The 12353-nt window shown below is 42.8% G+C and overlaps 1 protein-coding gene across 2 annotated transcripts in view; it reads left to right on the forward strand.

Annotated features, from left to right (window-relative positions):
- USP32 (ubiquitin specific peptidase 32) overlaps window positions 1-12353 on the forward strand; it is a 315539-nt gene that overhangs the window by 21979 nt on the left and 281207 nt on the right. The window lies entirely within an intron of this gene.

Raw genomic sequence — 12353 nt, forward strand, 5'->3', positions numbered from 1 at the left:
CCCTTCTCCCCATCATTGCTGTCTCCCCATCACTGCCTTCACCCCATCACTCCCTTCTCCCCATCATTGCCTTCACCCCATCACTCCCCTCTCCCCATCATTGCCTTCACCCCATCACTTCCCTCATGGCCTTCTCCTCATGTCCCCATCTCCTCCAGGGCCAGGCTACACACACACACACACACACACACACACACACACACACACACACACACACATTATACACACACACACAGACATACATATACACACACACACACCACCTCTCTCCTCTCACCTGCCCGCCGCCCGCGCTTCCTCGCTCTGACACAGCAGCGGCGCGCTCCTCTCTGTGTCAGTCAGACAGGAAGCGCGGGCGGCGGGCAGGAAGCTGGACGGGTCCATGCAGCTCCGCTCCTGCTATTCCCTCTTGCAGGCAGCGGAGCTGCTTGATCGCTCCCTGCCCGCCGCTAAGAGCTGCTGCGCGCCGCCCCAGCCCCCGCTACGCCACTGACCGCCCCTGGCTCCCCTTGTGTCCGCGGACCGGCAAGGGCACTGCAGCGGCCCGGTGCTGGGCCGCGGACCGGCGGTTGGGGACCCCTGGTTTAGAGAATAGGTGGTGATTTGGAACAATGATAAATACCACCCACTATGTGTCAGTCTCTCCATATTGTAAGGGAACTGCTTTGCTGTTAGTAGGTAGAAATAATATCTTCAGAAATTGAAAATCCACTAGTGACAGGTTTAACCTATAAGGGTAAGATCACACTAAGTGTTATTTTCAGTGTTTTGTTTCTGTAGCAAAACCTGATCTCTTGGCAGGAAAGAAGCTGTAGAAAAAGCGTGTTTTCCTTGGTCTGTTTTTTTTTTCTGGTGTTTTTGCGGCGGTTTCAGCAGTCTTGATTTGTCTTTTGTGCATTCTGATAAAGTTTAGTGTTGAAAAAAAAACTATTACATAGAATCAGGTTTTGGCACGAAAAAAAACCCGCAGCAAAACATCAAAAGCACAAAATTGATGACAAAAACCCCAATGTGTGTGCATGAGATTTCTGAAATGTCATAGGCTTTGCTGGTACTGTAAAAAGCAGTTGAAAATTAGCATAAAAATGTGCAGCAAAAACGCCTAGTGTAAACTTGGCCTAAAGGGCCCTTAACACATAAAGTGTCACCGATTTTGTGACGCAGCAGCGATATCGCTACATGTGATACTCACCTCCGACCGGCTCCCCCGCTGGTTATCGCTGATCGCGCGAGATCGGCCTGGTCCATTTCTCGTTGTCGGCTTCCTGCTGGCATCGACGAGCGAGCCATGGATGCGGGCGGAAGACGGTCACACTCGCCGCGTCTGACAGGTGAGTATGACCACCGACCGCTGGTGAGATCTGCCTGTGTGGCAGCTCACTAGCGACCATTTAGCAATGCACCAGCGATCCTGACCGCGTCATATCTTGGTCGGGATCGCTAGTGCATCGCTAAATGTAACGGGGCCTTAAGAAGAGAATGCAGCAAGACTTTGCTTTTCTACAGTCTTTAGTAACATTGTGAAATAATAGTGCCCGTACATCTGTAACACCTGACTTTAGGTTGTAAAGCCACATGACAGGATGTCTGATTGCCCTCCTGTTCGGACAACCGCCTCTGCTTCCAGTAATGCTAATGACCTACTAGAAACCTACGATGGCGTCGTGTACGTGATGCTATGGTACGGAGACATTTAGGCAGAATTGACTTTTTCTTTACAGAATGGCCGGCAGTGTTATAAGAGTATTGCAGCACATTTTGTAACCATTTTTCACGAGTTTGTCAATTTTCCTCAACTGTTTTGCAAAAGCGTGTTGTGAACCGAGCCTTGGCGCATTGCGGTTTTCAGTTGTGTATCTTTTATCTGTGTCTCCTATTTATCTATATAAAATGTGCACCATCATAATTAGACGGCTTGGTTGTAACGCTGCAGTCAAAAATTTTTCAGGTTGACTGATTTTTGCAAAAATAAAAAAATACTATGGAGGTGAATTCACAAGCTGCAGATTTTGTTCCAGAAAATTAGTTTAATTCGTCTGAATTGGGATTTTTACGCTGAAAGGGATGGTTGCAGAACTTTCTTGTTGCAAAATCCACAGTCCGTACGCAACTTGTGAAGGTCCCTTGTCTGTCTGCATTTTTTTTTTTTTTTTGATTGCTGGTTGTCATGACCACAGGGGATCAGTGTACATGTTTAGTAATTTAGTAACATAGTTTTGAAGGCTGAAGGAAGACCTTATGTCCATCTAGTTCAGCCTATTTTTAGTGCAGCTGTTCTGCATTGTTGATCCTGGGGAAGGCAAAAAACCCACAGAGTAGAATCCAATTTTCTCCATAGGGAAAAAAATTCCTTCCCCTAAGCTGGGTCATCCATCTACCTATAATATTCTGTTATTCGTAACCTTCTATACTGTTACTCACAAGAAAAGCATCCATTCCTTTCTTAAATTCATTCAGTGAGATGGCCATCACCACTTCCTCAGGAAGAGAATTCCAGAGCCTCACTGTTCTTACCGTGAAGAACCCTCTTCTATGCTGGTGCAGAAATTGTCTTTCCTTCAAACGAAGAGAATGCCCCCTTGTTCTTGTCACAGTCCTTGGTACAAACAGTTCATTGGAGAGATCTCTGTATTGCCCTCTGATATACTTGTACATATATATTAGGTCTCCCCTAAGTCTTCTCTTTTCTAGAGTAAATAGACCTAATTTTGATAACCTTTCTGGGTATTGTAGTGAACCAACTCCACTTATCATTTTAGTAGCCCGCCTTTGAACCCTTTTGAGCCCGTATTAAATTTGGGTCTTGCAATAAAAAAAAAAACTTCACCGTGAAAGCATGTTTGTTTATGAGAAAACTACAGAATCTAACATTACCCTTGGACTAGGCTTAGAAACGCAAGAAAACATTGAACGCTGCAACTTCTGATGGCACCACGAAAGATGTTGGCCAATGACACAACTGTCATTGTTGCTTTGAGCTCATCTTTAAATATGGTACTTATTCATGAAAAATGTACCTTATTTTTCGGACCATAAGACACACCTAGGTTTTAGAGGAGGAAAATAGAGAAAAAAGTTTGGAGTAAAAAATGTCAATTCTGTACTATCCCCCATCTTCCCAGTCCTGGTAGGCATGGCCCCCTCATCCCTATCCTGGTAGGCACAGCCTCCTCATCTCCATCCAGGTATGCATGGTTCCTCATCCCCATCCAGGTATGCATGGTTCCTCATCCCCATCCAGGTATTCATGGTTCCTCATCCCCATCCAGGTATGCATGGTTCCTCATCCCCATCCTGGTATGCATGGCCTCCTCATCCCTGTCCTGGTAGGCACAGCCTCCTCATCCCCATCCAGGTATGCATGGTTCCTCATCCCCATCCTGGTATGCATGGCCTCCTCATCCCTGTCCTGGTAGGCACAGCCTCCTCATCCCCATCCAGGTATGCATGGTTCCTCATCCCCATCCAGGTATGCATGGTTCCTCATCCCCATCCAGGTATGCATGGTTCCTCATCCCCATCCAGGTATGCATGGTTCCTCATCCCCATCCAGGTATGCATGGCCCCCTCATCCCCATCCTGGTATGCATGGCCCCCTCATCCCTGTCCTGGTAGGCACAGCCTCCTCATCTCCATTCAGGTATGCATGGTTCCTCATCCCCATTCAGGTATGCATGGTTCCTCATCCCCATCCTGGTATGCATGGCCTCCTCATCCCTGTCCTGGTAGGCACAGCCTCCTCATCTCCATTCAGGTATGCATGGTTCCTCATCCCCATCCTGGTATGCATGGCCCCCTCATCCCTGTCCTGGTAGGCACAGCCTCCTCATCTCCATCCAGGTATGCATGGTTCCTCATCCCCATCCTGGTATGTATGGTTCCTCATCCCTGTCCTGGTAGGCATGGCCCCCTCATCCCTGTCCTGGTAGCCATGGCCCCCCATCAGAAATACATAAAAAACAACCAAACCATAAATCATTCTTCTTACTTTCCTTGCGCTCCCTCGCAGCATCCTGTTTTGATGCCAGCAGCTGATTTCAGCTCGTAAGCAGCGCATGACTGTAATGTCATGCGCTGCTTACAAGCCGAGGATAGCTGCCGGAATACTCGCTGCTCTCTGTGCATGCAGAACTATAGGAGTGGAGAGCAGTGAATATTCATTCAGTAGTAGTGGGCACACATGATCTCCCAGCAGCAGGAAACTGCAGCTACTGTGCCCTCTATTAAAATGAAATTAATATGCACTGCTCCCTATGCCCAGAATTCCTCCCACGTCTTGGCGCCTGCTTCAGTGCACAGAGGTGGGGAGGGACTATGGGCATGGGTTGCAGTGAATATTAATTTATGTTTAGCAGCAGGCACAGGTGTTAGCCGCAGCAGCCGGCTCCTACCTCCTGTGAGCTCTCGACTATAAGACGCACCCTCCATTTTCCTCCAAATTTTGGGAGGAAAAAAGTGTGTTATATAGTCCGAAAAATATGGTAAGTTGCACTGATTTTATTTCAAAACCCAGGATTACTGTTAGACAGTTTTAATAATTAAAGGGTTTGTCCACTACTAGGACAACCCCTTCTTAAACTAAATATTCGGGCCAGATAAAATAAACCTATGATTCCTGGCGCCCAATCACGCTGGTGCATGCCACTTTCGGACAAGCTGAACATGAAGAGGAAGTCCTTTATCAGCTGCAATAGTTCTCAGCCTAGCCCATCATTCCTGTATATGGGGGATTTTGGGAAGATAGACATTTCCTGATGGCTATTTAATGTGTTTGGGGTTCTTAAAGAAGCAAGCATACTTGGTGTCCTCAACAGTTAAGTGTGATGTAGACCTTAAATATGGAGTACTTGTATTATCCCTCTTGAAGCACTGATATAGCGCTTCTGTAGACATAAACAACATTATAGCAGCCAATTGCCTTAAAAGGATTCTATCAGTAGGTTTTTAGTATGTAATCTGAGAGCAGCATTATGTAGAGACAGAGACCCCGATTCCGGTGATGTCAATACTGGGCTGTGTTTTGCTGTTCCAATCCAATCAATGTTTTTCAGCAGGTGATTTTCACTATAGGACAACTGGCCTTGTGCCTCCTAGTCCAACCACACTCCCAGCACTCATTAGCAGTTTTGCATGTACAGTGGGGAAAATAAGTATTTGCTACACGGCTGATTTTGCATGTTTTCCCTTCTGCAAAGAATGGAGAGGTCTGTAATTTTTTATCGTAGGTACACTTCAACTGTGAGAAACAGAATTTCCCAAAAAAAATTGACAATAACATTTGTATGATTTTTACATAATTAAATTGCATTGTATTGCAAGGAATAAGTATTTGATAAATATAAAAACAGAACTTAATATTTGGTACAGAAACCTTTGTTTGCAATTACAGAGGTCAGATATTTCCTTTAGTTATTGACCAAGTTTGCACACATTGCAGCAGGGATTTTGGCCCACTCCTCCATACAGATCTTCTCAAGATAATTCAGGTTTGGAAGCTGTTGATGGGCAACATTTAATTTCAGCTCCCTCCAAAGATTTTCTCTTGGATTCAGGTCGGGAGACTGGCTAGGCCACTCAAAAAGCTTGAAATACTTCTTACAGAGCCACTCCTTAGTTGCCCTGGCTGTGTGTTTTGGGTCATTGTCATGCTGGAAGACCCAGCCATGACCCATCTTCAATGCTCTTACTGACGGAAGGAGGTTGTTAGCCAACATTTTACGATACATTACCCCATCAATCCCCCCTTCAATACGGTGCAGTCGTCCTGTCGCCATTGCAGAAATGCACCCCCAACGTATGATGTTTTCCCCCACCATACTTCACAGTTGGGACTATGTTCTTGAGGTTGTACTCATCCTTCCTCCAAACATGGCGAGTGGAGTTGAGATCAAAAAGTGCTATTTTGGTCTTATCTGACCACATGACCTTCTCCCGTGCCTCTTCTGGATCATCCAGATGGTCATTGGCGAACTTCAAACGGGCCTGGACATGTGCTGGTGTGAGCATCGGGACCTTGCGTGCGCTTCAGGATTTTAATCAATGAGGGCGTAGTGTGTTACTAGCAGTAATGTTTGAGACTGTGGTCCCAGCTCTCTTCAGGTCATTTATGAGGTTGTCATGTGTAGTTCTGGCTGATTACTAACATTTCTCAGAATCATCCTTACCCCACGAGACGAGTTCTTGTTTCGAGCCCCAGACTGAGGAAGAATGACAGTCATCTTGTGTTTCTTCTAATAATAACAGTTGTGGCCTTCTCACCAAGCTGCTTTCCTATTGTCCTGTAGGCCATCACAGCCTTGTGCATCTCTACAATTTTGTCTCTGGTGTCCTTAGACAGCTCTTTGGTCTTGGCCATGGTGGAGAGGTTGGAGTGTGATTGTGTGGACAGGTGTCTTTTATACAGGTAACGAGTTGAAACGTGCAGTTAATACGGAAATTGAGTGCAGAGTAAAAACTAACAGGTCTGTGAGAGCTAGAATTCTTGTCATTTAGTATGTGATTTAATACTAATCGATCTCTAACAGTTGAAGTGTAACTACGATAAAAATTGTAGCCCTCTCCATTCCTTTGTAGGTGTGAAAACTTGCAAAAGCGGCAGTGTATCAAATACTTATTTTCCCCTCTGTTTATAGCGTCCTCTTGTTATATATAACGCCATTTCTTATTACACAGTATTCTCTATTATGTGTATTGCTATGTTATTTACAGCGCTGTATATAAGGGGAAAAAAAATTGTCCGGCACGTAGCACTATGCTGTCTCTGAGGTCTTACATCTGTACCCAGGCTTGGGCTAGACCACAGGAGAAGAGGAGAATCCTTCGGTGGACCCTAGTGCAAGATTGGGCCACCACCCTCTTATATGAGCAGCACTTGGCACTGTATACTTGAATCACTATGTACAAACAAAGGCAGCATCTTATTCATTTAACAATCTGCTCAGTTCATTGTTGTATAAATAGGTGTTTTTCTTCAAGTATATATGCTGGATGTGAGACCTGTGTGTGATCTGACCTATGAGCACAGCTTCATTCCTCCTCTGATTTTCTCTTTTTGCAGTCCATGAGGGATCTCCTTCCCCATGTGTTTATAGGCACTGGTGCTAGTGAGTGTAATTTCTCCCCCCATCCTGTGTCTCTGTGGTCTTGTATACTGATACGAAGCCTATGTGTTCACTTCCTCTTGGCCGGTCAACCCCATTGACTTCTATGACTGCATAGAGGCCGATTGGTCTTTTAATGCTTAGATAGGTTGACCGTACTTTTATGCGCGCAAAAAGACCATTAATACGCACAGAATATTATTGTTCTCGGCAGCACGTCTTATGGATTATGTACTGCCCAGAGTGGTTTTATGTTTTTTTAAGCAAGCTTAAAAAATCACTTCACTTTTTTTTTTGATTGCCAGTCTCTTTAGACAGGCTGATAATCTTTAAGGAGCGTTCCTAGGGTTGCACATTCCCTGACTATCGACCAGTCTTCAGACCTATTATGATCTTTCTGTCCCTGTTGAAACCTAAGAAACCAAAGGGTGAAAGCGGAAAGTCAGGACATCAGTCCAGAGCTGACACAGAAAAAAAGTGTGCTGGCAGAAGTAGTAGCACAGCTAGCTAGCAGATGCACAGGCTAAGGCCACGTGCACAAGTTCAGTATTTGGTGAGTTTTTTACCTCCAGTATTTCTAAGTAAAAACCTGGAGAGGAACGGGAAACGTATTATATACGCACGTTGAGTATTTGCTTGCAGAAATTTCTGCAAGCAATCTGCATCTCTTGGCAGGAAAAACGCTGAGCAAAAACGCATTTTTGCCACTTTTTTGTATGCGTTTTGCGTGCATTTTTGTACAATAATGAAGGCTTATTTGAGCTAAATAAAGATATTTGAAAAATAAGTTTTGTGTTGTATTTAGTTCAACACCACCTTTTTCATGCTGATGCAGTGGCATCAGATTAATGGGATTTGGGCTTGGTGTCAGCAGATGTCATTGACACCTAGCTCTAGGTTTATTAATGAAAAGGTGTAAGCCGACACCCTCATTGAAATAAAATAATAAATTACAATATTCCTCACCTGTCCGCCTAGAAGGTAATCCACTATGTCCCACAACGACCCTGATCATTTTTAGAGCAGTCACATCAGTTGGCGATACGCTGACAGGAGATAATCGCACCCACAGTGTATCACTGAGCTGCCGTGAGAGTTCACCGGAGTTAATCAGCTGATCATCTCCGTTGGTCTCCTTTATGGCACCACTGTTGCGTTGGAAAGTTCTCAAGCAGCGGTGCCGTAAGTGAGAGCACCGGAGCTGATGAACTCTCACGGCAGCTCAGTAGAGTAGTCACATCTACCGATATGACTGTTCTACACGTGAGATTGCCGTGGGACACTCGGATTACCTGGACTACGGAGGGCAGGTGAGTATTTGTTGTTTTAGTATTTTACATTATTTCTAGGAGACGCGGGTGTTGGGGATTTGTTGTGAGGCGTGTATAATGTTTTTTTTATTTTTATTTGAATATGTAATTGTACTTTTTTTTTTTTTTAAACTGTGAGCACAGGTGCTGGCTGATGAGATTACGTCTCCCATCAGCAGCACCTGCTGTCACTGTTATCAGTGACAGCAGACGTTGCCTGATGGGAGCAGTAGTCTCATAGGCCCACGCCTGGGGGTCACAGCTGTGGGGTCATGCTGACATCTGACCGCATGCTTCCACAGCACTCTGACCGACAATACCGGCGGTAACGTTACTGGAGGTGACAGTCACAGCTGCGGGATCACTATGACATCTGACAGCGTTACCCTGCATCACTTTAATCGACGGTCTTACCGGTGGTAGCGTTACCACCGATAAGAACCACCACACTGGTGTTTTCCACGCTGTCACATAGATGACAGCGTGGGAAACATAGGATACCAGTAAAACGCAAAACAAAAATTCAGCAAATCCGCAAACATTTTTACACCTGTGTTTTTGCTGCGGATTTGAGTGACTCAGTTGAGTCAATGGGTGCAGAGACGCTGCAGAAACGGTAAGAGAATTGACATGCTGCAGTAAAAAACGCTGCAAATACACATGGAAATTGATCATGTGCTCACTATTTTAGTATTATCGTTGAATTACCTTGCATAAGAAATTCATAGCGGTTTTGGACAATTTTCGCGCAGGAAAAAAAACGCATCGTGTGCACATAGCCTAATGGTAACACGTCACCACTTCTGTATTTTTCTCCCACTCCTGGTTATGGCTTACAGATACTGAGGTAAAAATCTCCCCAAATACTCAACGGGTGCATGTGGCCTTGCAGTAAATTGATTGGGGTTTTATGGAAACTACTTACCGTAATTCTGATTAATTTTGCCTTTAGAAGCAAATGAAAAATAATAAAAAAAAAGCAACATTAAATACAGTAATGTCTATAGCCGTAAAATACAATTTGAATGTGTAGTGCAGGTATTAAAAAATAAATTGGATCCTGTTTTTTTTTTTTTTTTTTTTTTTTTTTTTTAAATTTCTGTAATAAATTGTCAATTTTATTTTTACCTGATATAGAATAATACTCTGTAATGTTGTGTATACAGATGACAAATGCTCCAGCAGAGGCATGTCAAAATGAAAATCTGTTTAATTGCCCGTAAATCAAGTACTACATCGTTATCTTGACTGTATGTGAACATTAATGTTTTTGTTTGATTGGGATGCCTGTATTAAACTCTTCTCGTTGGTTGTTGCATATTCGTTGTTCGTTGAGTCACAGATTTTTTTCTTTTGCTTCATATTAACCTTCACTGCCCTTGTTAATGGAATACTGTATTTTTTGCTGCTATGTCTAGTGAGTCTATTTTTCATAAATCACCTTTAGATACAGAGCTTGCTGCATCAATGGAAAGGAAAAAAGGTCTGTTACCTAGGTCTTGTTTGGGAAATTAAACTTTTTTTTTTTTTTTAATACTCTGACTTGATGGGTGTTAAAACGAAATAAGTGGCAGTGCTTTTTCAGAAGAGCATATTTTCACTTTTTTCTGTGTCCAAACTGACCACATGGACCATTAGGGAAGCTAATGAGGTAGTTGAGATAAACATTTTTACTGATAGTGTAGTATAGTAAATCACATGTAGTGTTTTTTTTCAGATTGAACCGTCCTTTTTAAAGTCAAAGTGTGTTCAAAACTATTTTGCAATGTGGGAGAGGAGGAAGAGGAAAAGAGTATAGCACATTGAGAAAACTAGTAGGAGATACTGAAAGATTCTCCAGTACGTTCTAACAAGTCTTTTACCTTACCACAGAGCTGGATTCACATCTACACTGCTCAGTACTACTATATAATTTTCTCCATGCTACTGTTGTTTAGCTATAGCAGTATAGCTCACTACGGAATGAAGAGTATGAATAACTGTGTTCTGTGCTTTGTAAGGGAAACATGATAGCAGATAGTTTCCTTCCACCAGTTCATAGTCAAATGCAATTGGAAGATGAGATCCTGCAGAGGAGTAAACTGGTGAGAATACAGATTACAGTATATTTAATAATCAGAAATGGCGTAATTCCTCATTTAGACATACAAGACAACTTGTTCAGAAAAGTTACTTGAAAGTATAGTTACCTTTTGTGTTCACAAGTTTGAAAAATTGGCAGCTAACTAGTACACTGTTATAATGAAAGCTCCACTACTATCAAAGAAGGTGAACACCGCACAAAAGAAATGGATTGCTCAATTCAGTGTAAAATGTCAAACAATAAGAAAACAAAAAAGGAACTACTTTACACAATACCAAAAAGATCCTTTATTCACTACATACAAATAAATAGACTAAAGCTTAAAATCAAAATCCACACATATTGTGGAAACCTACATAGGTGTCTGACTATGATCCAATCTCGGTCACCTAATTCATGAAAGGAACGTCCCCAAATGAGATGATGCATCGAGCATAGGTCTACACCAATTAAAAAAAAAAGTATAAAATATTACCACTTGTCAATAATAGCAAAGTTGTAACATAATGACAGAACGAAATGGGAAAATACTAAATAATACAGCACAGTCACAAATATCTAAATCTGCAAAAGGAAAGCAAGTAAGATGAAATGACCCAAGAAAAATGTTATTGTAGTCCATGAGTGAGCCGTCTAAGATTGGTAATATGCATGGGGACTTCTTGCTTACACTCCCAAGATTGGCACTTATACCACATCTATCTTGGGTCTTTTCATCTTATTCTGTTTCTTTTTGTGCTTTTATGATATTTTTTAATCATGACTGGGTGTTGTAGTGTACAATCCTGTTCTGTTTCAATCATTCTATCATTATGTTAGAACTCTGTTTTGATTGTGTTTTAACCATTTATACTGTCTATATGTAAATACTGAATAAAGATTATTTTTGGTATTGTATATACTTGTTTTAGATGTGCCAATTGCTTTAGAGTGTCCTTTTTTTGGTTTGTTTTCTTATCGTTATGAAAGTCCTACGATGAACTCCACATCTGTGATGTGTATGAAGGAGGCTGGCTGTTTAGGCTCTGATTTCAGAAGCTAAGCCTGCCTCTTTTTCAGTTTATGCATTGGCTTTGGGCAGGTTGCATATGTTTCAGACATCTAAAGGTTAATTTATTTTAAAGGGGTTGCTAAAGTATAGACAGGCGCTAAGCTTGCACCATTCCTTTCAGATTCAGGTTGTGCTACACGGTTGGCGCCAACTTCTAACAGCAGTGACTGGAGTCATCTCCAATTTGTGCAATTTACAGTAATAATTTAAATACTGCTGTCAATCTCCCGTTTCGGGATGCCACCCACTCTGCACCCCACTACCTTCTTGTAAGTATGGGCCTTGTCGCTACAATCTTGGATTTTCCTGCAAATTTATAGCTTTCAAACTCTTCATATACTAAGGAAAAACTAAATTGTGGCAAGTCGTTAGCCAGGGTAAACGGACCAGTGTTGAGTTAAAGGTATACTCCCCTGAGAATTCTTTTTTTTTTTTTCTCCTTTTTTAACCTCTGACCTTACATTAACGTCATATGTCGTGTCCCTGACTTTGACGTGTGTTTCGACACTGAGCCCGCATCTTTCCCTGCACTTGACAACTGATTTAATTGCTTGTCATGTGCCTTTTAACAGCCGCAGGTGCATCGGTACTCCACCTGTGGCTGTTAACCAGTTAAATCTCTTGTCAGCAGTATCTAATGTGCTCTGGCTGGAAGCACGTCATTCAAGCTGCCCATCGGCACCCCTCACGTGATCGTGTGTTGCCGATGGGAGGTTTGCAAAAGACAATCCTGCCTGTCATTTATGATACTCATATGAACAATGACCCATGGCTGGCATTCATAGATCATTATTTTGGCTATTCATAGC

Source organism: Dendrobates tinctorius, unplaced genomic scaffold (assembly GCF_039654945.1).
Source record: "Dendrobates tinctorius isolate UK_male_01 unplaced genomic scaffold, ASM3965494v1 ptg000007l, whole genome shotgun sequence".
NCBI lineage: Eukaryota > Metazoa > Chordata > Amphibia > Anura > Dendrobatidae > Dendrobates > Dendrobates tinctorius.